The sequence below is a fragment of the Solenopsis invicta genome, chromosome 9 (assembly GCF_016802725.1).
Source record: "Solenopsis invicta isolate M01_SB chromosome 9, UNIL_Sinv_3.0, whole genome shotgun sequence".
Lineage (NCBI taxonomy): Eukaryota > Metazoa > Arthropoda > Insecta > Hymenoptera > Formicidae > Solenopsis > Solenopsis invicta.
Window position 1 is genome coordinate 3,527,227 of NC_052672.1, and position 22,364 is coordinate 3,549,590.

The 22,364-nt window shown below is 34.1% G+C and overlaps 1 protein-coding gene across 1 annotated transcript in view; it reads right to left on the minus strand.

Moving 5' to 3' along the window:
• LOC105204319 (tyrosine-protein phosphatase 69D) overlaps positions 1–22,364 on the minus strand; it is a 309,057-nt gene that overhangs the window by 27,952 nt on the left and 258,741 nt on the right. The gene's annotated exons all lie outside the window — the stretch shown is intronic.

A 22,364-nucleotide genomic window follows, 5' to 3' on the forward strand; every position in this document is an offset into this window, starting at 1 on the left:
GATATAACATTTGTACAAGAAAGGAAGGAAAAATCTTATAACATTAGGGCCCAGGCGAAAAAACGAGATCGGATAGACGTCTATTAGACGTCTATTAGACGTCTATTAGACGTCTATTTGACCGTCTAAGGTAAGTCTATAGACGGATTTAAATAGACGTAAAAGTGTTATCTTTTAGACCTCTAATATACAAGTGTAATATACAGGCCTAATAGACATGTCTAATAGCCAGGTAGAACACGAAATCATAATAAGATTATGATGACATAAGTCATTTTGGGAAAAATTATTATGATGTCATTTGATGTACTTTTTAAGATTTTTAAGTGATTTTTTAACTATCCCTGCCAAAAATGTACGATTAAAACCGATAAAAAAAAAAAAAAAATCCGAATTGACCGGAATTTCTGCACCGAAAATACGGTATTAAGACCGATTGAAAATAAGATCGGAACCCAGATAGATTTATTAAAACAGAATACATTAATGTAAACGTAATAAATATTTAGTTTACAAAAAGTATTTCTTGTATCTTTTTCGTTAAAAAAGATTAAATTTGAATTAAACATTTAATTCATGTAAAAAATTGAATAACAATACAAATTGTTAATTACATGTGTAATGTGTTTTTAATTATCCAATTGGGAGATTGGAAGATTAGAATGAAAACTTAACTGCGTTTCTTTGTAAAAACAAAAGTTCTATTTACATTATGTACAAAGTTAATTCCTACATTAATTTCATGAAATCATTTCTGTGAAAACAAAAGAAACAACATTTAAAGCTTTTAATTTTGGTACGTTCTTTTTAAGAGTTTATTTAAATAATTTTTCCGCACTTTCCAAAACACGTGCTTCTCTCCATTTGATCTTCATGTTTCCTACTCAAACTTCATCGTTTGCCTCTATCGGTTTAGTAGCAATTTCAAATTTTTAAGAAAAGTATCGACACCAGTATTATTGTGTCGTGGTTTTCTTTACATCTCTTTCCCTGGAAAAAAAACAATTATGCATCGTAACATGGTTTATTGTTCCGAAATCATCCATTACTGAGATTAGTTTCGTAATATGGAAAAGGTTTGATTCCGTCTTCTTATGTCCGGTGTCAGCTTCATAAATAGAATTGGAAATCTTCTTTATTATTTTGAATGGTTAATTCTTAATTCATCTAACTTCTTCTTATTTAGTCGGTTGCCATTTTCCACATATACTAGATCTCCAACGTTTAATTTTAATTTTTTCCGATGCACATCAAATTTTTTCTTGTTATAATCATGTGACTTTAAGATATTTTTTAAAGCTAATTTTCTGTCTTTTTTTAAATCTTTGTTTGTACACGTAGATTTTAGTTCCTGTGTTAGAATATTAACATTTTCGCCTTCCAATAGATATTTTGGGGCGAACTTTGTAATTGTGTGTTCTATTTTGTTATAGGATTCTACACCTTCTTGTGCAATAGTTGTCTATGCAATCTTTTTATCACTTTCTATAAACACCAGGTTATTGAATACAAAAGTGTATTTATTAAGGTTTCAGTACATCGAGTGACTTGTTAGTCGGACAGCAATATCTCACGTAACGAAGTGCCTACTTGGCGGGAAAGAATCTAGTGACTATAGTTACAAAGAGATGGCACACTTGTGCCTGAAAGGAAATGATTACTAGTAGGAGGCGCGAAATACAAACTAACTGAATGCTCTAATACTTTCATTAATTTTGCATTGTATTTTATTAATTAATGTTTGGTTTAGCTTTTCATTGAGACCGTTTGAAAATGGTGTGTCAACAGCCGTGAACACCATCGTGATGTTTTCTTTTTTTAGGAAATCTTTAAATTCTTTCGAATTTATTCCATATCCGTTAATACCATGTCGATTTTATAACTTTGCGTCATCTTCTTCATTAGCTTAATAAAGTTATTTGGATTTTGATTTTTCGATATTGAAATATATGAATATCTCGTAAAATGGTCAACTAAAAGGTGTAAATATTTTTTTATTGAACAAGATCCACCAAAACCTTCAACAATGTTAATGGATATAATTTTGAAAGGATATTTTGCAAGACCCAGGTGTGACATCAATCCATATTTAGATCTTTTTCTTGACTTATTTTTTATGCAGATTTCACAAATGTCACAGATCTTTTTGATGTTGTTAACAAGGTTTTCCGTTGAATAAAATGGTGTTATTTTGTTCATCATTTGAGTTCTTCCTAAATGGCAGTAGGTTTTATGTATATCTCCTATCAGTTTTTTACTTACAAGGAAACACAGGGAAGTGTCCGCCTCAGATTAAAACGAGTTTTTAATATGTTGTAGTACAAATAAAAATAAGGGACACGTATTTTTTTATACGTGCCCATACGCACTTTAAGGGGATGAAACACCCCTTTGAAAAAAATCGATTTTTTTCTTTCGAAGCGTATGCCGTCGAAACTATAAGAGATAGAAAACAATGTTTTAAATGAAAGTTGAATGGCTCAAAGAGTAATTTATAACAGCAGAAAAAAAATTTTTTTTTAAATTCTTTTTAATACTTTCTCCCACCATTAACCTATTTTTTTTTTAATTTTTATTTTTTTTATAAGCAAAATAAAGCTTATTTTATTACGAATTCAACGGTATATGATAAAGTTACGATACAACATTCCCATTTTCCAAAAATAATTAAAAATATTTTTATACGCACGGTACGCGCACCCGTCCGCGCGTTCGTGCGCTACGGAAGTGACTCCCTTCGGTTTCGACGTGCCTTTAATATGTTGTACAGATTAAAATAAAGGACACGTATTTTTTACACGTGTCCTAATACACTTTTAAGGGTAAAACACCTCTTTGAAGAAAATCGGGTTTTTTCTTTCGAAGCGTCTATCGTCGAAATTATAAGAGATAAAGAAAAATGTTCTCAATGAAAGTTGAATGCATGTTTTTCTCGCATAAGATGACAAAAACATTTCGAGGACAGTCTGTGTCTAACATGAAAACGCAGACATTGAGAAAAACATTTACTACAAAATAAAACGACACTACACTAAAGAATTACGGTGTTGTAAGACATTAATTTCTTGTTTAGAAAATAATATGTAATTAATATAAGTTAAACATTTATTTACTGGTCTACATGATTCAACTAGAATATTTGTTCTCTTCAACATTTTATAAATAAGGAGACTTGGATTACAAAAAATTATTACTCACACATTCCATACCTTCACTATCTAACGCCAGCTCATCAATTAACAACAAGAGAACTAACATAAAACTAATTAAAAAATTAGTTAGAAATTTCATTTTTTATACTGCATTTATACAATTCAATTAATGTGTTTATTAAATTCGATTAGTGTAGAAATATGCATAACCACGCTACTGGCGTGTGCACTTTGGGTCATTTCCTTACATACGTAACTCTTGAATCTATACATGTCAATACTGCCGAGACGTAAACATTCTATTTCAAGATAGGAAATTTTGTTCTCTTGTTGCACATTTAGTTCTCTTGTTGTTAGTTGATGAGCTAGATAGTGAAGGTATGGAATGTGTGAGTAATAATTTTTTGTAATCCAAGTCTCCTTATTTATAAAATGTTGAAGAGAACAAATATTCTAGTTGAATCATGTAGACCAGTAAATAAATGTTTAACTTATATTAATTACATATTATTTTCTAAACAAGAAATTAATGTCTTACAACACCGTAATTCTTTAGTGTAGTGTCGTTTTATTTTGTAGTAAATGTTTTTCTCAATGTCTGCGTTTTCATGTTAGACACAGACTGTCCTCGAAATGTTTTTGTCATCTTATGCGAGAAAAACATGCATTCAACTTTCATTGAGAACATTTTTCTTTATCTCTTATAATTTCGACGATAGACGCTTCGAAAGAAAAAACCCGATTTTCTTCAAAGAGGTGTTTAACCTTAAAAGTGTATTAGGACACGTGTAAAAAATACGTGTCCCTTATTTTAATCTGTACAACATATTAAAGGCACGTCGAAACCGAAGGGAGTCACTTCCGTAGCGCACGAACGCGCGGACGGGTGCGCGTACCGTGCGTATAAAGATATTTTTAATTATTTTTGGAAAATGGGAATGTTGTATCGTAACTTTATCATATACCGTTGAATTCGTAATAAAATAAGCTTTATTTTGCTTATAAAAAAAATAAAAATTTTGAAAAAAATAGGTAAGTGGTAGGGGAAAGTATTAAAAAGAATTAAAAAAAAAATTTTTTTTTTGCTGTTTTAAATTACTCTTCGAACCATTCAACTTTTATTTAAAACATTTTTTTCTATCTCTTATAGTTTCGACGGCATACGCTTCGAAAGAAAAAAACCGATTTTCTTCAAAGGGGTGTTTCACCCCCTTAAAGTGCGTATGGGCACGTATAAAAAAATACGTGTCTCTTATTTTTATCTGTACTACAACATATTAAAAACTCGTTTTAATCTGAGGCGGACACTTCCCTGTGTTTCCTTGTTAGCTTTTCTGATAACATAAGTTTTTCTTTTCTTTTAGTCTTCCTGTAGTAAACTCTATTTTTTCATGTCAGTTTGTTTTTTTGTAGATCTAGATTTGTGTTTTGATCATTTTGTATATCTTTGAATTTGATTAAATTTACTATTTTTAAAATTTCATCTGTATTTTCATAAGGTTTTAGAACCAAATTTCTGCTTAAACAGTCTGTTTCCTGATTTGTTTTTCCTGGGTTGTATTTTATTTTAAAATTATATTGTGATAAATAATATGTCAAATCATCCAATTCTTCATCCGTCCTAGCCTTCAGATTCATATTTTCCAAGGGTTCGTGATCCGAGTATACCGTAAACTCTTCCCATGAGCCAATGTTGCCGATATTTTACGGTTTCTTTGATTGCCAAACATTTTAGGTATATTGCCTTTTTTTTCTTTTGGGCTTTTGTTAATTTTTTTAAAAAGTAGGCCACTGATTTACTTACTCCATTCTTGTCTTCTTTTAACACCGCTCCCACGCTATGATGCATGCGTCTGTGTAGATATTAATTGGAACATCTGGATCAAATATTTTTAAGACTGGTTCAGAGCACAGCCATGACTTTATCTTATCAAAAGATTCTTGGCATTTCTTTGACCAGTTGAATCGTACTTCTTTCCTCAACAGCTTACGAGGTGTGTTCAAAAAGTATCGCGAATTTTGAATTTTCGCGGGTTACGTATATTCGAATTTCGATCTTTTTGTGGCGTTATGTTGGTACTCATGTCTCTCACTTATGCCGACAAGCTCGGCCATTTTGAATGTTCACTTAATTGTTGACAGCTGCTTTGCTTGCACGTGTTTTGGATCGTCTTCGATTTTTACCTATTCAAAAAAATGGATCAAAGAACCTGTATCAAATTTTGTGTGAAAAACGAAATTAAATGCGCGGATGCATTCCGAATGTTGACTGTGGCATACGGAGAAGCTACCTTGGACCGAAGCAACGTTTATCGGTGGTACAAAATGTTCTCAGAAGGCCGAGAAGATGTGAACGACGAAGAGCGTGCCGGACGCCCGAGCACTTCAACAACAGACGAAAAAATTAATGAAGTGGAGAAAATGGTATTGGCCAATCGTCGAATCACCGTTAGAGAAGTTGCTGAGGACCTAAACATATCAATTGGCTCGTGCCATTCGATTTTTATCAATGATTTGGGCATGAGACGGGTCGCCGCGAAATTCGTACCAAAATTGCTCAATTGCGACCAAAAACAGCATCGCATGAACATTGCTAATGAGATGTTGGACTCTGTCCGCGATGACCCAAATTTGCTCCAGAGGGTCATAACTGGTGACGAATCGTGGGTTTATGGTTATGACGTGGAAACCAAAGCTCAATCATCTCAATGGAAGCTGCCGCACGAACCAAGACCGAAAAAAGCGCGCCAAGTTCGGTCGAATGTGAAAGTTTTGCTGACAGTTTTCTTCGATTGCAGGGGCGTGGTGCATCATGAGTTCTTGCCACAGGGTAGAACGGTCAATAAGGAATATTACCTGCAAGTTATGCGCAATTTGCGCGAAGCAATCCGCCAGAAACGCCCGGATTTGTGGAAGAACAAAAATTGGCTTTTGCACCACGATAACGCCCCTGCTCACACATCGTTGCTTGTGCGCGACTTTTTGGCCAAAAACAACACACTAATGATGCCGCAGCCACCGTATTCCCCAGATCTGGCCCCCTGTGACTTTTTCTTGTTCCCTAAACTGAAGAGGCCCATGAAAGGACGACGTTACGCTACGCTTGACGAGATAAAGACGGCATCGAAGGAGGAGCTGAACAAGATAAAAAAAAATGATTTTTTGAAGTGCTTCGAAGATTGGAAAAACCGTTGGCACAAGTGTATAATATCTCATGGGGATTACTTTGAAGGGGACAAAATAGATATTCATGAATAAATAAATAATTTTTGAAAACACACAAAATTCGCGATACTTTTTGAACACACCTCGTATGTACTGGGTTTAGTGTAACTGCAATATGTGGTATAAATTTGTGATGAAAATTTATTTTACCTAGAAATTGGCGGATATTCTTCCTTGTTGCTGGCACTGGAAAGTTTTTAACTGCAATTAAGTAATCTTTCATTGGTTTAACTGAATTATTCTCTATTATGTGGTTTAAATATTTTGCCTGCTTATTTGTGAATGTGCATTTTGAAAATTTCAGTCTAAAACCTTCCTTCAAGATTGCCTCTAATAGTTTTACTAGATGTACCATATGTTCTGCAAAAGTTTTCGAAAATATTATAATGTCATCTAGAAAATTTACTACAAAATCAGCAAGTTTATATTTTCTTATTATATTGCTTAGTATTCTCTGCAAAATTGCTGGTGACGTTTTTAATCCAAATGGGAGGCAAGTCCATTGAAAATGGCTCTCCTGTGTTACGAATGCAGTTTTGTGTGTCTGGTATCTTCAGAGGAATTGACCAAAATGCTGAATTTATGTTCAGTGTTGTAAAATATTCGCAGTTCACTGTTTTCACTATCAAATCTTCTATCAGTGGAAAAGGTTGTGATTGAGGAACAATTTTATTAAGTTCTCTAAAATCTATACATAATCTTGATTTTTTGTTATCTTCTTTTTTGTATGCTAGAGTAACTGGGGCAGCAAATGGGCTATATGATTCTTCAATCAGATCTTTTTCTAACAATTTTGCTACTTGATCTATTTCTCTTCTATCTTCAAATGTGCATCTGTAAGGGTATTTACAACAGTATTTCTCTATTATTAAGTCAATATGAGTCTCATAATCTCTTACCGTGCCGACATCATATTTATCTTTGGCAAATACTGATTTATATTTGTCTATTAATTTATCAATTTCTGACTGCTGATATGAAATTAAATAATTTATTAAAACTTCAAATTCATCGGCGTTTATGTGTTCATTAAAGTTTACTTCTTATTTTTCTTGTTTTAATGTCTTCGACTGTAAGGACTTTTTTTCTTTTTGTTTGTCCTCTAGTATATTAAGAATTTTGACATTTGTTTCAATTGTATTTTAAATATTTTTTTTCTTATATTACCTGATTGTTTAAAAGTATTGACCTTTTCTTTCTCATATGGATTTTTATTTTGTATTATCTCCAGATTTTCATTTTAGGTTAATTTGAAATTTTTTATGCGATCCAAACTAATGAGAAAATCATAGGTAAAATTTTCATTGTCCACCACAAAGACGTTTATGATCCTTTTCATATTGTATATTTTTATTTTCAAATTAACTATACCTTTTGTTTTGTTTACACCATTAATAGTTTTTAAGTTTAGTATTTGTACATTACTCATATCTTTCTGTTTTATCTTCAATAATCTTGCGTTAATTATTGATACATTTGAGCCTGAATCATAAATTCCTAAAACTTCCAAGATGTCATCATTTAATAATAGCGTGACCTTAATTAATAATGATATTTTTTGGATTTTCCTTGTTTAATTCTATTTCCAATTCCGAATTATTCACTGTTTTCAGTAGATCTGTCTTTTTATTTTTTTCACTTTTTTCTCTAAACCAACAACTTGCTTCAGAGGGAAAACGCTTACCTTTCTTTACGTCCTCACATGTTTGGCATGGTTTTTTTTCTTCATTCTTTTTTTTCTTGTTATTAGAGTAAACTTTTCCTTTTTTATCACTTGTATTTTTATCAACAAGATGTTGTAATCTGCTTATCTCATTGTATAAATCTTGAGTTTCTTGCAAAGTTTTTCTGTCAATTTTGTCAGCTACATAGTTTGGCAAACCAAATGTTATGAGATCTATCAGTGTTTCCTTATCTATTGACTTTCTTACTTACAATAGTAGTTTTTCTTTCTTCAGAGCATAATCAAACAAGGGTCCCGTTTGATATCTAAATGCAAAAGTTTTACAAAAATTTTTTTTTACTTGCTCCACTCTAATTCTACTGTGAATTTTAAAATCATACAACTATACCAACCTGTACTAGATTTTTCAAGGAAAAATTTTAAGATTTCAAATTTTTTCCTATTCTCTTCTATCATACAGCGTTCACACTTTTTTTGAAATTTATTTATCCACTGGTTTGCATTTGAATTTTTTTCATCAAATTTCTCAATTATAAATCTTTAACTATTTTGCTTAAGTTTTGTACTTCTGATTTTTTTTGTTTATTTTTTAGAACTTTCTCTAGTAACTTCTTGATTGTTTTATCTGACGTACTTTGTGTCATTTTTTTGATTTCTTCTTCTGCAATCTCTTCTAAATAATAGTCTTCAAATAGCAAATTACCGTCTTTAACTAAATATTCTTTTGATAAATTTGCTGTTAAAGTAATCTAGACTTTCCTAAATTGATTTCTTTTTTTCAGAGTATACTTGACTCTTCCAAATATTGGTGATGTTATCAATTCTTTGTGTAGATTTTCTGTAACTCATCTGATATTGCAAATGTGCGCCCATCTGGTGTGTTAATTGAGGTTAGGCACAGTATTGTTGTCTTCCCGTCTGATAATCCTCTCATCTTGAAATTAAATCTTAGCCTGTCCATTTTGTCAAAATATCCGCAAAAATGTTGTTTTGTAATGTGTTTTTAATTATCCAATTGGAAGATCGGAAGATTAGAATAAAATCTTAACTGCGTTTCTTTGTGAAAACAAAAGTTCTATTTATATTATGTATAAAGTTAATTCCTACATTAATTTCATTAAATCTTACCTGTGAAAAAAAACAACATTTAAAGCTTTTAATTCCGGTACGTTCTCCTTAAGAGCTTATTTAAACAATTTTTCCGCACTTTCCAAAACACGTGATTCTCTCTATTCGATCTTCATGTCTCCTACTCGAACTTCATCGTTTAGTGCCTTTATCGGTAACGTAGCAATTTCAAATCTTTAAGAAAAGTATCGACACCAATATCATTGTGTTGTGGTTTTTTTTACACATGTAAAAATATAAAATTTTATGTGGAACAACATTTCACACACACGTCACGTTTGAAAAGAAAGAGAGCGAGTATTCGTCTCGAGGTTATAACATGCATCTTCTATAAAGGCTCACTGAAGTACGAGCTAGGAAGTCGACTGCGGTAGCGCCTATATATAACGCCTGTGGCCGCACTCAACTCACAAGAAGATCCTCGCCAGTGTTGCCAGATCAGGGGATTTCCCCCTAAATTTAGTGTTATTTTAGTCGCATCGGGGGACAAACAGGGGGAAAAATTATTTAGGGTATTTTTTAGGGGATTTTAAAATTTCCGGGAAGAATATCATATTTTTTTATAAATCAGAATTTTTTTAATTCGTAGTTTTTTGATAACTAACCTGAACAGAATATAGCAACTGATAGCAACTGGCAGTCTATATATATTTATATAGTTAAAGATCGAAACTAATGTAATTTATATCCGGTCTAGATCGAAGTATTTTATATCCGATCTAGACCAAAGTATGATCCTACTTGTGGCTCACCCGATTGAGTAGTATAGATGGACAAAAATTTTAATATAATTAATAATTAAGTATAATTAATAATTTAATTTATTAATATTATTATTCATTTCTTATTGATATTTATTGATATTTATTAATATTCAGTATAATTAATAATTTCAGTAAATTTTTACTCTACTTTACATCTACTTTACTTGGATGAGCCACAAGTAAAAGTAGGATCGTCTTTTAATCTAGACTAGGTATAATAGTGAGCAGTACATTTCAAGGCAGTTTTTAACAAATATATGTCCATATATACGCATAAACAATGATAATATTGTATACATTATTTATTTTTAACAAGGTTTATAGTATATATTTATTTATAACAGAGTTTATAAATAAAACTATAAAAGTTACATGAGAATTAATTCTCAGTTGCTAAAATATCCAATACTCTAACGTCATCGTCGTTTATCATGTCGTACACTATTTCAGAATTAAACCGTTTTAACATAGTTTCTGTGGGTTTGAACTCGGAACATTTAATATCGAGGGTACAACGAACATGTAAAATTGCCTCAACCATTTTAACCGACATTTTATTACGTAATTTGTCTTTAACAATATTTACGATAGAAAATGCGCGTTCGACTGCAGCATTCGAAAAGGGTAGACTAAGCAATCCTAGAACGAGTTTTGATATATTTCCAAATTTTTTATTTCCACCTGCGTCTGTAAGCTCGTTGATTTCAGTCCAATATTTCTCAGTGCAGACAAGTTCGGTAACTTCGGCTCTATGAAGTATATTCCATTCTTTCACAGTTGAACTAATATCATTGCACAGACTACGCTTAAACTTGGTCGCAATATTCGTAATATCAGGTTTTACCTGTGACGATGCGAATCGTGGCGAAAATGTTGATATTTCATTAAGAATTTTTATATTATTTGGGATTCTTTTTTGTAATTCCGATATGAGAACGATTAAAAAATCTTTACAACGTTCTTTGATTTGCACAACTGATTCTTGATTAATGTTGGCAGATAAAACATTAAACTCGTACCCAAAATTAATGCACTCGAGAGACATGCAAAAGTGTTTGAAATCGTATCCTGCAAGATCGTAATGCGATATTTTTTTTAGTTGCGACGGAACGACGAGCATTTGAAGAAGTGAATATATAGCATCATTCAAATCTTTAAACAGTTTAACCGGGTCAACGGAATCAGATTGAAATAATCTGTTTAGCCCCACGATACTTTGCAGCGTCGAACTGAGGAAAGTCAAATATAATTTATTCTCGGGCGTCGAAAACATGCTATGTAGTTGACAAGCCGTATAGCAGCGTTCCTTGTTACTTTCCACAATTTTAAAATGTAACTGTAGTGCGTCCCATTGATTGAGAATGGCATCAACAGCTTGGAGCCTCACCAACCACCGGGTATTCGATAGCTTAACGATTTTTTTAGGTGCATTACCAGTAAGAGTACGATAAACTTCTGCATATTCGATTTGACGTTTACTACTAACGGAAAACCACGTGTGTGTTTCGCGTACCATGAAATCGAGATGCCTTGGTAAAACTTTGCAAGCTTCCTCGGCTGCAAGATGTAACGAATGACAAATGCACTTGATTACAATAAGCTCGGGATTGATGTCCTGCAATATCGTCGTCACCGAATGATGTATGCCTACGTTTACGCTGGCTCCATCAACTCCTAGACCTAAGAGCTTTTCTGGCTTTAAATGATCGCTCTTCAATTGGTGCAAAATAGCTGCAGTAATAGCGTCAGAGGTGCCTGCTCTCATTTCAATCAAACGATAAAAAGTTGTTACGATCTTTTTCTTTAACTGATTGAAATATCGTATCACGAGACAAAGTACTTTTGTCGTGTCGATCGTCGTTGATTCGTCGATAATTAATGAATAGTGCGAATTTCCGATGTCTTCAAGGAGATCTTGCACAATACAGGGCGATAAAATATTTTTTATTAAAGCTGAACATTTTGTTCGGTGCAGCTTCATGTTCTGCAGGACTTGAGATTCCTCGTCAAGATTTTTGATCACAATAGCGAGATGGTCGACAGCTTTTATAGAGGAATGTTCTGCCACATAGACAGCAATTTTCAATTCAGCTGTTTTTCTTTTCTCTGACAGAGTCACTTGTGCAAATTTGTCCAGTTTTGGTAATTGAGCAATGATATTTTTATTTTTTACGCATTGGTCGTGTTTCTTCGACGCAGCATGTTCCGCCAATCCCTTTTTGTGCGCGGCGAGAATTGTATTGCAAAAGGCGCAAAATGCTTTGCGCGAATCTCCATCAGGCGACGGTTTTAACCAATTTATATCATTAAAAAATAACATAAAAGAGCGATTTTGACGTTATTATTCAAGGAAGAAGCTGATGGCAGAGAACGAAAAGTAAACACTTACGTATATCGTAGTAGACGTAGTCGTGAATGTATGGTAAGGCAGAGAAAACGTAATACGTAACCGCATTCACACATTTACACAATAGCACGACTTACGTACATGTTTTTCTCTGCCTTTCCATACGTCCATGACTACTATGACAAACGTAAGTGTTTATATTTTGTTCTCTGCCATCATCAACCAAAGTATCGCCAAAATGACATCAACTAGGTTAAGTTACCTTTGAAGGTTAATTCTAACTCCCAATTTGTTATGTACTTTTGTACATACTTTTTATCATTTTTCGCAACTTTTGGCATTTTGTACATCTAAAGATGACCATCCGTTGTACAATCAATTGAATTGTTACTATATTGCACTGTTATATTTCCGTTATATAATTGCACTCAAATGCAGCTATCAGTGAAGAAAAATAGACTTTTCTGCGCATGTGCGACTATGCTAGTGAGGAGAGCGTTAAGCAGTTGGGGGATTTTAGGGAAGTATTGGTGGGGGTTTTAGGGGATTTTTAGGGGAAAATTAAATCCATTTAGGGGATTCTCACGCGAATCATCTGGCAACACTGATCCTCGCAGCGTAGCCGTCTAGCGGCGGTGCCAGCACTCACTTGTTAAATTTCAATCTTTCAATATGGCCAATATCTCATCCATCGGTCACAATGAAATCACATATTTTAATTTTCATTTATAATTGTATTTTTTATTGTTTACATTATTTTAACAATATGTTAAAACAAAATAAGTATTTTGGAAACTATAAAAAATATTGTCTATAATATAATGTATGATTTCTTTTTCATTTTTAAATCATTTTTGAGTAATTTCTTATTGGTGACTTTTAAATGATAAATAAAGTCATGATGATATCCTGATGATATCATTGTGACTTTTGTATTCTACCTGGGTAAATATGTGCAATAAATAAAAAAAAGGACGTATATATTTCATATATGTCTCATACGTATTTAATTAAATGGTGCATTCAGTATTACCGCTTAATGAGGCAGTTAAGTAGCAGTTGAATGTGATCTTACTTTTAGATTCAACCAAATGAAATTACTACTTAGCCGCCCAACGAGAGATCGTAGTATTGAATGCATACAATTAATTAAATACGTATGAGAAATACATGAAATAATGTAACAATAATAAAAAAGATATTTCCAAATACTTTCTTCAGTGTAGTATAAAATATATATTATAATCAAATTGACACATTTTTCAATGTAGCATAAAATATATAATAAAATTAAATATGAAATATATAATTGCAAACAAAATTGCAAACAAAATTCCCTTAAATTCATTTCTTCGAAACTTTTATCGAAAGTCTCTATTCGCAATTTCACCGCGTGACATGTCCTTCCGGCACGTCCTACTCGTCTAAGAATCTTACGAACGCTTAAACCCACTTTGAGATGGCACGAAAGTACATTCTCGTATCTTCTAGCGCTATTAATTGCCAACCATTTTCCTGACACAACCGACGACTATAATATTGCCATGAAAAAGCGATACTTTGTGCTTACTCCTAAAAGATAATGAATTTTTATACTTGTAACGCAGATACTTTCAGTGCGGGATATCGGGATTGGTTGCTCAGATGTGCTTGCCGGATGCCAGGATTTAGGAATAATAACTTCGTAATGTGATGTGGAAATATAAAAGTGTAAATGTATATTTTTTAAATATAAGTCAATTACAGAATAACTCAATAAACAAGCGTTGTGCCCGGTGACGTTAAACAAAAAATGTACTAACTCGCGGAAATCGTACGTGAAATTAAACTTAAATAAAGGGACTCGCATACGATATAAGTAACACTCGCGTGAACGGTTAACTAATGATTGAACCAAAAACGCACGGATTCACATGCACGATGTAAATAACTGCGCGAACTAATTATCTAACTTTAAAAGGAACGGACTTGTATAGAAGATGTAGATAAATGATTTAACTAATAACCTAATCAAAAATAAACGGACTCGGATAAACAACTTAGAGACTAAGCGGACGGACTCGTATAATCTACTATACGTTCCAAGTACGTAAACGGAGTTGCGTGAGGCGTCGAACTCAAAAACGGTTAAACGGCCTGTGATTGGCTCGCGCGACGGCCGGTCACGACCGTGAAATCGACGACGTATGACGCGGAGGACGGTTCCGCGATACGGGAGGGCGGTCGGCGTGGATATCCAAATGATCTCACTCCGCGGAGTGTAGACACTCCGTGGAGTTCGGTTTACGGAAGAGTCGGACACACGGAAACGGTGTCGCGTATCTCCGACGACGGTGTTGGTCCCGAGAATCCCCGGGAACGGAAATACTAGATGGACGGCTCCTATTGGCCAAGAATACTCGGCCGCGGGAACGACGAGATTTTCCGTCGTGGAGGATGGATCGGATTGGCCAAGAATTCCCAGCCGCTAGGAACGATGAATATGCCCGTCATACGGTAGTTGGAACAAGAATACCCGTTCCCGAGGAGGTGCTCGAGAATGTCCAAGCTAGGAAGTGTCGAGTATACCCGGCGCTGGAGGGGAATGGGTGCGAGATCGGTGGCTTGAAGTGATCTGTAGCGAGAATCTGTAACGCCTTAGTAACAATTCGGTACCGTTACAACGTCGTTGCGCACATATTATACATAGTAGAAAAGCTGCACAAGAACACGTAACGATATCCCTAGCTGTCGTTAAGAATTACAGAATACGGCCCCTGACTTCGGCTTTCGACTACCAGCTTATATATCGGTCCGCGCGGTTGGACGCACCAACCAGCGCGCACGGTTGAGCTGGTCGGAGTGGGAACGCTTGCCAAACGCGGCGTGTGGCGCGCATGGTAGCGCGTGATCGCGGCGAGGTTAGCCGGGCTCACGCACGTGCTCGGCTTACGTACGGTGGTCGGTTGTTCGGACCGGTGTGAAGTGGCGACATGTTGGAGGGGCATAATGTTACATATTAATTTTTAATTTTTTATTCTTTCGTATTAAAATTTACAAATTTAACACAAAAGATATAGTTAAATTATGTACCACCATGGTTTTAATTAAATTAATGATACATCGAGTATAAACAACGGCATTTTACAGGAATGATTAAAACTAAATCAAATTCGGATATAATTTGACACTATTTAACAATGTTATACTTTATTCATTTTCGCAATTTAGTAAATTAATTAAAATTTAGGTATTAAAATTTGTCTCAAAATATATTTGCTCTTTTTGTAAGATAACGGAAGCATTATGCTATTAGAGAGATAAACGTTATATACCCCGATGTCTTTGCTCTACACTACAGTATGACTTAAACTGTCCTACATCTACAGCAATCTGTCATGTCCCACTGTGGCAAATTGAGGCAAAGTCGGATGACTTTGCCGCAACTACCCAAACTTCCTTGTCGTGACTAAGAGATATACAAATTTTAGTAGTAAAAAATTACAAAAATTAATAAAATTTACCAAAAAATAAACACATTTTCTTTGTAAATTCACATCGATTTTTATTAGTAGTGATTCTCGAAATGCAACTATAATCAACACACTGTTCTATATTGTGTTAATATCATATTTTTTTATGTCTAATAACACAATAATACAAAATCTTATGTTGTTTAAATTTCATATTCCTAGACGTTATTTTAGTCTAAATTTAGTATTTTTAGATATTGTTTTAGACGTAGATGCCTTCGAAGTCTAATAGACGTTTATTCAATCTCGAGTTTCTGCCTGGGAGAAGGGGTCATTCAACGAAATTTTGAATATTTTCCATAATTTGAAATAATTCGTGATTCGGGCGAGCGAGAACTTTAGATATATAGTTACATTCCAAAAATTTAAACCTAGCTTTCAACGGACATTTCCTGGCCTCATGAAGCATGACGTTAATAGGCGTGGTTTTCTTATAACCCAACGCTATGCGACAAGCCTGAGATTGTACAACTTCTAGCTTCCTAGTAAGGTATTGGGGAAGGTTGAACTAAATAAATGCCCCGTATTCAATTCGTGATTTTATCAGTCCTTTGTATAACATAAGGAGCAGAGAGGGATCGGGGCCCCACCAGGTGGTTCTAAGAAAGCTCAGGATTGCTAACGGTATGATACAGCTAGCTGTAGTCTGAATCACCTTTTTCACATGGCTATTCCGTTTCGAATTGTTTTGAAACAATACATCCAAGAATTGTAAACAAGGCATTGCGCGAATTATCGTGTTTCTCACACAGTTAGGTCAAAACCGATCTCTAAGATTATTTCCTTTGCAAAGATACACAGCTGTGAGGAGCAAGTTTCAGATTCAACAAATCAAACCAGTTAATTGCCCTGTTACCTACCTCTTCCAGCTCCGACATTGCAGCGATGTGATTATTGTGAGAGATGTATAGGCAGACGTCGTTCGCATACTGTAAAATTTTAATGTTAGGATTATATCGGAACAATTTCTCCAGTTCAGCGACGTAGAGTACAAAATTGGGCTCAAAACTGAACCTTGCGGGAGATCCTTTTGAGTATGTCTGATTAAATCAATGTTATTGTATTTAAACTGTACTATCCTCGAGGAAGTTAGATTAAAAATAAATTTAATGAATGCAGGAGGGAACCTCAAATGAATTAGTTTATGATTAAAACATCCCACAGCACATTATCATAAGCGCCTTTGATATCCAAAAATAAGGCATACGTATTTTTGTTATTATACCACTTATTATAAATATCCAAGTGCAGAATCGCTATATTATCCGCACATGATTTCTTACTTCTGAACCCTGCTTAACTATTAGGCAGCACGTAAGATCTCCCGAGCTACCAACAGAGACAGTTGTTAATTAGTCTTTCTGTTAATTTCATAGTGCATTGAACGAGGGAGAAATTTGTTAGAATCCTTTTTTGAAATAAAAAAAGCCTGAAACTTGTTCCATTCTGCTGGAAATATCCAAGAATCGACTAACTCGGAAATGAAGCTCAGCAAGCATTTTCAGATGTTCAGAAATAACGCCTGTAAAACGCGATAATCTACACCATCGGAACCCGGACATGAGTCTGGCCGAATCGATAATTGTATCAAGTTTTACCAACGAAAACGGGGGAAATGGGACGTGATCGTACGACAGCAGATCCAACAGAGACGGCTTGGGAGACCACCAAGGTGGATACAGTTCATCTATTTGCCCAAGGATAATTCCCCAAGAAGATTTGTCATATACATTGGCTGCTTCTTTTCTGTGGAATTTGTTACCCATTGCTCTAATTTTTGGCAAACTTATCTTAGACTCGAGAACCTATTTAGTAAACCGCAGAAGTCGAGGAAGTAGCTACGTTTCATTTTTTTAAAATATGATTTAGCGATGGCATCTGTCTGATTGTAATTGAGAAAATTCTCTCTAGAAGAGAGGAACTTGAATTTTAGTAAAGCTGCTTTCCTACGTCTACAAAGTTTGTCACACTTTTCGTTTTATCACGGAGACGCCTTAACACCCGGTCTCGACCAGAGCGTTTGGGAAGGAAGGGATGGCTTTTTAGTCTTTTTACAACGCCGAACTGTATCCTCGATGAGTCCTATGAACGAGCTATACCAGACTTGAATATTGAGGGAGATATTGTTCACAACCTTCGCACAAGTCTCGCCTAAGGATATCAGTTGCTCCCTAACTTTAGTCCAATCCGTTTTCTTAGAATGGATCCGGTGAGAGGAATAAAATTTCAGTTTGTTAAGCGATAACTCAGGGAGTTCTGTCTTAATCTGCAGATAATCACTACCCCACAGCTCCTTAAGGGTTTCCCAATGAGAAGAAATAAATAAAGAGCTGTTTGAGATGGATAAATCTATAGCCGAGCCCCGAGAGTAAGGTGTCTCGAACCGAGTCGTCAATTAGCCGTCATTCAAAATATGTAAATTTAAATCCAAGGAAACATCCAACACTTTCTGGCCCTCAGGATATGTATACGGACTACCCCATGCTATATTGTGGGCGTTGAAGTCGCCACCAATAAAAAATTCTCCGTCAAATTGTGATAGAAACTTCTGCCAATCGGCCAGAAAAATGTTGATTTGTGGTGGTTTATACAGGGTGATTCAGAATAACCCGTTGTTTTTCAAAGGACGTATTCCTGGTCGAATTCTAAGACAACTTTTCCTTTGCCAAAAATTTCTCAGACGCTTAGATTTTGAAATATTAGCCGATTAAGTTAGCGTATCACGGGTCGAATACAGATGGTACGCAGGGGCGGCGCACTCACCGTTACGTACGGGTGTGTCGTGAGGTGCCTGCTGCGCTCAACTGATACAACACACAAGTCTTTTTTCTCTTTCACTCTCTCTCTCTCTCTCTCTCTCTCTTTCTCTCTCTCTCTCTCTCTGTTACATTACAATGCTAGCTTTAACTTAAAAATGTAATTAATTTTCTTCTTAATTTTAATGATTTTAATAAGAGAAGTGCCAGGAAATTCTTTGTACAGTCGAAGAATCAAACAAAGAATTGCACGAAATCTACAAAAGTATTTACATCTCGAGTTTTTAGAAACAGTAGTACTTTTTTTTGTCACAGAGAGGGGGGGGGAGGGAGAGAGAGAGAGAGAGAGAGAGAGAGAGAGAGCGAGCGCGCACGCGCGCGCGCGTGCTTGCATGAACAAGTTTGGACATGCATTTACTTACGTATTATTCTGTACAGCGATCAATTAGTTGTCTCCACGATGAGACAGACCAAAGTTTCCTTGATTCTCTCGTAAATTATCACTTTAGTACCATAATACACAATTCATTCACTTGATCGATAAAACTTGAGTAACTAATTAACGATCACTGCAGTTGAGTAACGATACTTTGAGTAACGATCACTGCAAATAATTATTAGTCATTTGGCGTGCAAAAATATGTAGCTCGATAAAACTCGTGTTTACTCGACAACAGGAAAGAGTCGACTGATTTTATGGGTTACGTTATGATCGAATATGAATGCGTAATTGGTCGAACAGAAGTTAGAACGCGGCAATTTAAAAGTAAAGTAGTGATTAATAGTAAAATGTTTTTAATAGTAAAATTTATTGAAAAAGATTTTTCAATTTATTTTATTCTATTTATTTTATTAAAATTATTTTTTTATATCAAGAGATTCTACACTGAGAAAAAGTTATTAAATTTTAATAAATATTTGTTTGAATACGTACTTGCAATGACATAATTTATTAAATGTAATTAAATATTTCTTTAATACAAGAATCACTAATGTAATTTAACTATCATTTTTTTACTAAATAAATATTTATTTACATTTAATAAATTGTGTCATTGCAAGTATTCAAATAAATTTTTTTCTTAGTGTAATAATTTGTTAAAATCAAAAGATTGTTTCTCGAAATAAATTATTTGGTTGCCCTGAAAAGAGCAGATCAATTCTCTTCGAAGAATTTTCTTCATAACAAGTGCTCAAAGTGACCACAGTCCATCGTGATGCAGGCTCTCCCTCTCTCTCTCTCTCCCTCTCCATCTCTCTCTCTGTGACAAAAAAAGTACTACTGTTTCTAAAAACTCGAGATGTAAATACTTTTGTAGATTTCGTGCAATTCTTTGTTCGATTCTTCGTACAAAGAATTTTCTGGCACTTCTCTTATTAAAATCATTAAAATTAAGAAAAGATTAATTACATTTTTAAGTTAAAGCTAGCATTGTGATGTAACAGAGAGAGAGAGAGAGAGAGAGAGAGAGAGAGAGAGAGAGAGAGAGAGAGAGAGAGAGTGAGTGAGTGAGTGAGAGGGGAGAAAGACTTGTGTGTTGTATCAGCTGAGCGCAGCAGGTACCTCACGACACACCCGCGCGTAACGGTGAGTGCGCCGCCCCTGCGTACCATCTGTATTCGACCCGTGATACACTAACTTAAACTACTGATATTTCAAAATCTGAGTGTTTGACAAATTTTTGGCAAAGGAAAAATTGTCTTAGAATTCGACCAGGAATACGTCCCTTGAAAGACAACGGGTTATTCTAAATTACCCTATATATTGACAAAATAAGTATCTTTCTAGAGATGTAATAGATTACAGAGGTCTGCGACTAAAAAGTTGTTTGATTATTTTCATCTAATTACCATGTATTTTGGTGTGCTGAAAACAAGAAAAATATTGAAAAAAGTTCTGAACGACAGGATTTACCATAAAATGCAAACTTCTCTTCAAATTTAGTAAATTTTTCTCAATTTTTGATATTTTTTTGATCTTAGGGTTTTTAATCAAATTTAAAGTTAAAATTACTATTAATTAATTCACATCAGTGCATTCAAGATATACAATGCCAAAAAAATGTAATTTTTAAAGAAAAGAACTTTCAGAGTGAGCTAATGAAACTAGCATCAACATGTTGCAAGCTGAACGTGCGGGCTTTGACAGGCTTGATTTAAATATTTTTAAGTTTTTATTTCAGTTTAAAAAATGACTTAATTTATTACAAATTTTTATGAAAAATTTGTAATAAATTAATTTCATAAATCTATTTTTATTTTTTTAAAGTATTATCTTATTTAACACAGTTACTCACATTGTCAGAAAACGTGAACTTCTATAACAAAGGTCATTTTCGGATTCAGCACACTCTACAACATAAAGATTATGTGGAATAACCAAAACAGCTCTTGAAAAAATTTTTTTTACAGACCTGTGTTATGATACTACAAGACTCAATTGAACTCCCCGCATCGAACAAATTCTCATTTTTACAAACACGATATTTGATACTATCTCTTACCAAGACAGCCACACTGCTATCGCGTCGACCCACTCTGTCCAAACATTTATGGGTGTATTCTCAAAATACTTTCAGATAAAAATTAGTTTCATAGAAGATTGGTTGATTTTGAATGGTTTGTGCACTCTTAAAGTTAACGTGAGGTCCAAAAGATCCCTAGTGACCATCACGGGATCATAATAGTAATTTCAATCGTTTATTTTGTTATTCAAAGAGAATTGAATAAGAAAATAAATTTTTGTTCTTTATTCAAAATGTATTGAATAAAGGATAAGTGCTTATTCATTATTCAAGAATAACTAAATAATATTTAAATTTTTATTTGTCATTTTTAAGTAGCTGAATAATGAATAAATTTTTATTCATTATTAATAAAAAGCCAAATAACGAATAGATTTTTATTCAATATTCACAAGTGGTTGAATAACGAATAAATTTTTATTCATTATTTACGAGAGGCTGAATAATGAATAAATTTTTATTCATTATTCGTAAGTGATTGAATAACGAATAAATTTTTATTCATTATTTACGAGAGGCTAAATAATAAATAAATTTTTATTCATCATTTATGAGAGACCAAATAATGAATAAACTTTATTCATCATTTAAAAGAAGCCGAATAACGAATAAATTTTTCTTCATCATTCACAAGTAGTTGAATAACGAATAAATTTTTATTCATTATTTATAAGAGCCCGAATAACGAATAAATTTTTATTCATCATTTACAAGAGGCCAAATAACGAATAAATTTTTATTCATCAATTGTCAATCATTAAATGTCAATCATGCTCATCCCTGCTTGTCTCTAATATTATCCTTAGTTTCCCTTAAAATAGAATTTTCTATATGTAGCGTTTGCTTCTTTTGTAACCTGCATCAGTACACGTCCGGCATCTGGGGGCCCGTCCTTGGTTGAAGGAACGAGGAACTCCCTCAACATTTTATTTGCTGCTCCTTTTGCGTAACCCTTGCCTCTCTCCACCAACGATTGCACTTCCAGGAAGAAAAAGTTGAGCCATGACCTTGGCTATTTCTTGATGTTATTGCTAAACTGGACAACCCCGGCCCATGTGCCCGTGTTATGTGGGCTTCCACAGTTTATGCACTTTTTATTCATCAAACACGGCGACTCTCTTGTAGATTGATGGTCCCCGGCACATGTTAGACATTTAATTGGATTTAATTGGCTTTCGCAAAACTTGTCGATGTGGCCCAGATGACAGCATTTAAAACATATACGAATGGACTGTACATATGGCATAATGAGTATAACCGCTCTTAAGATC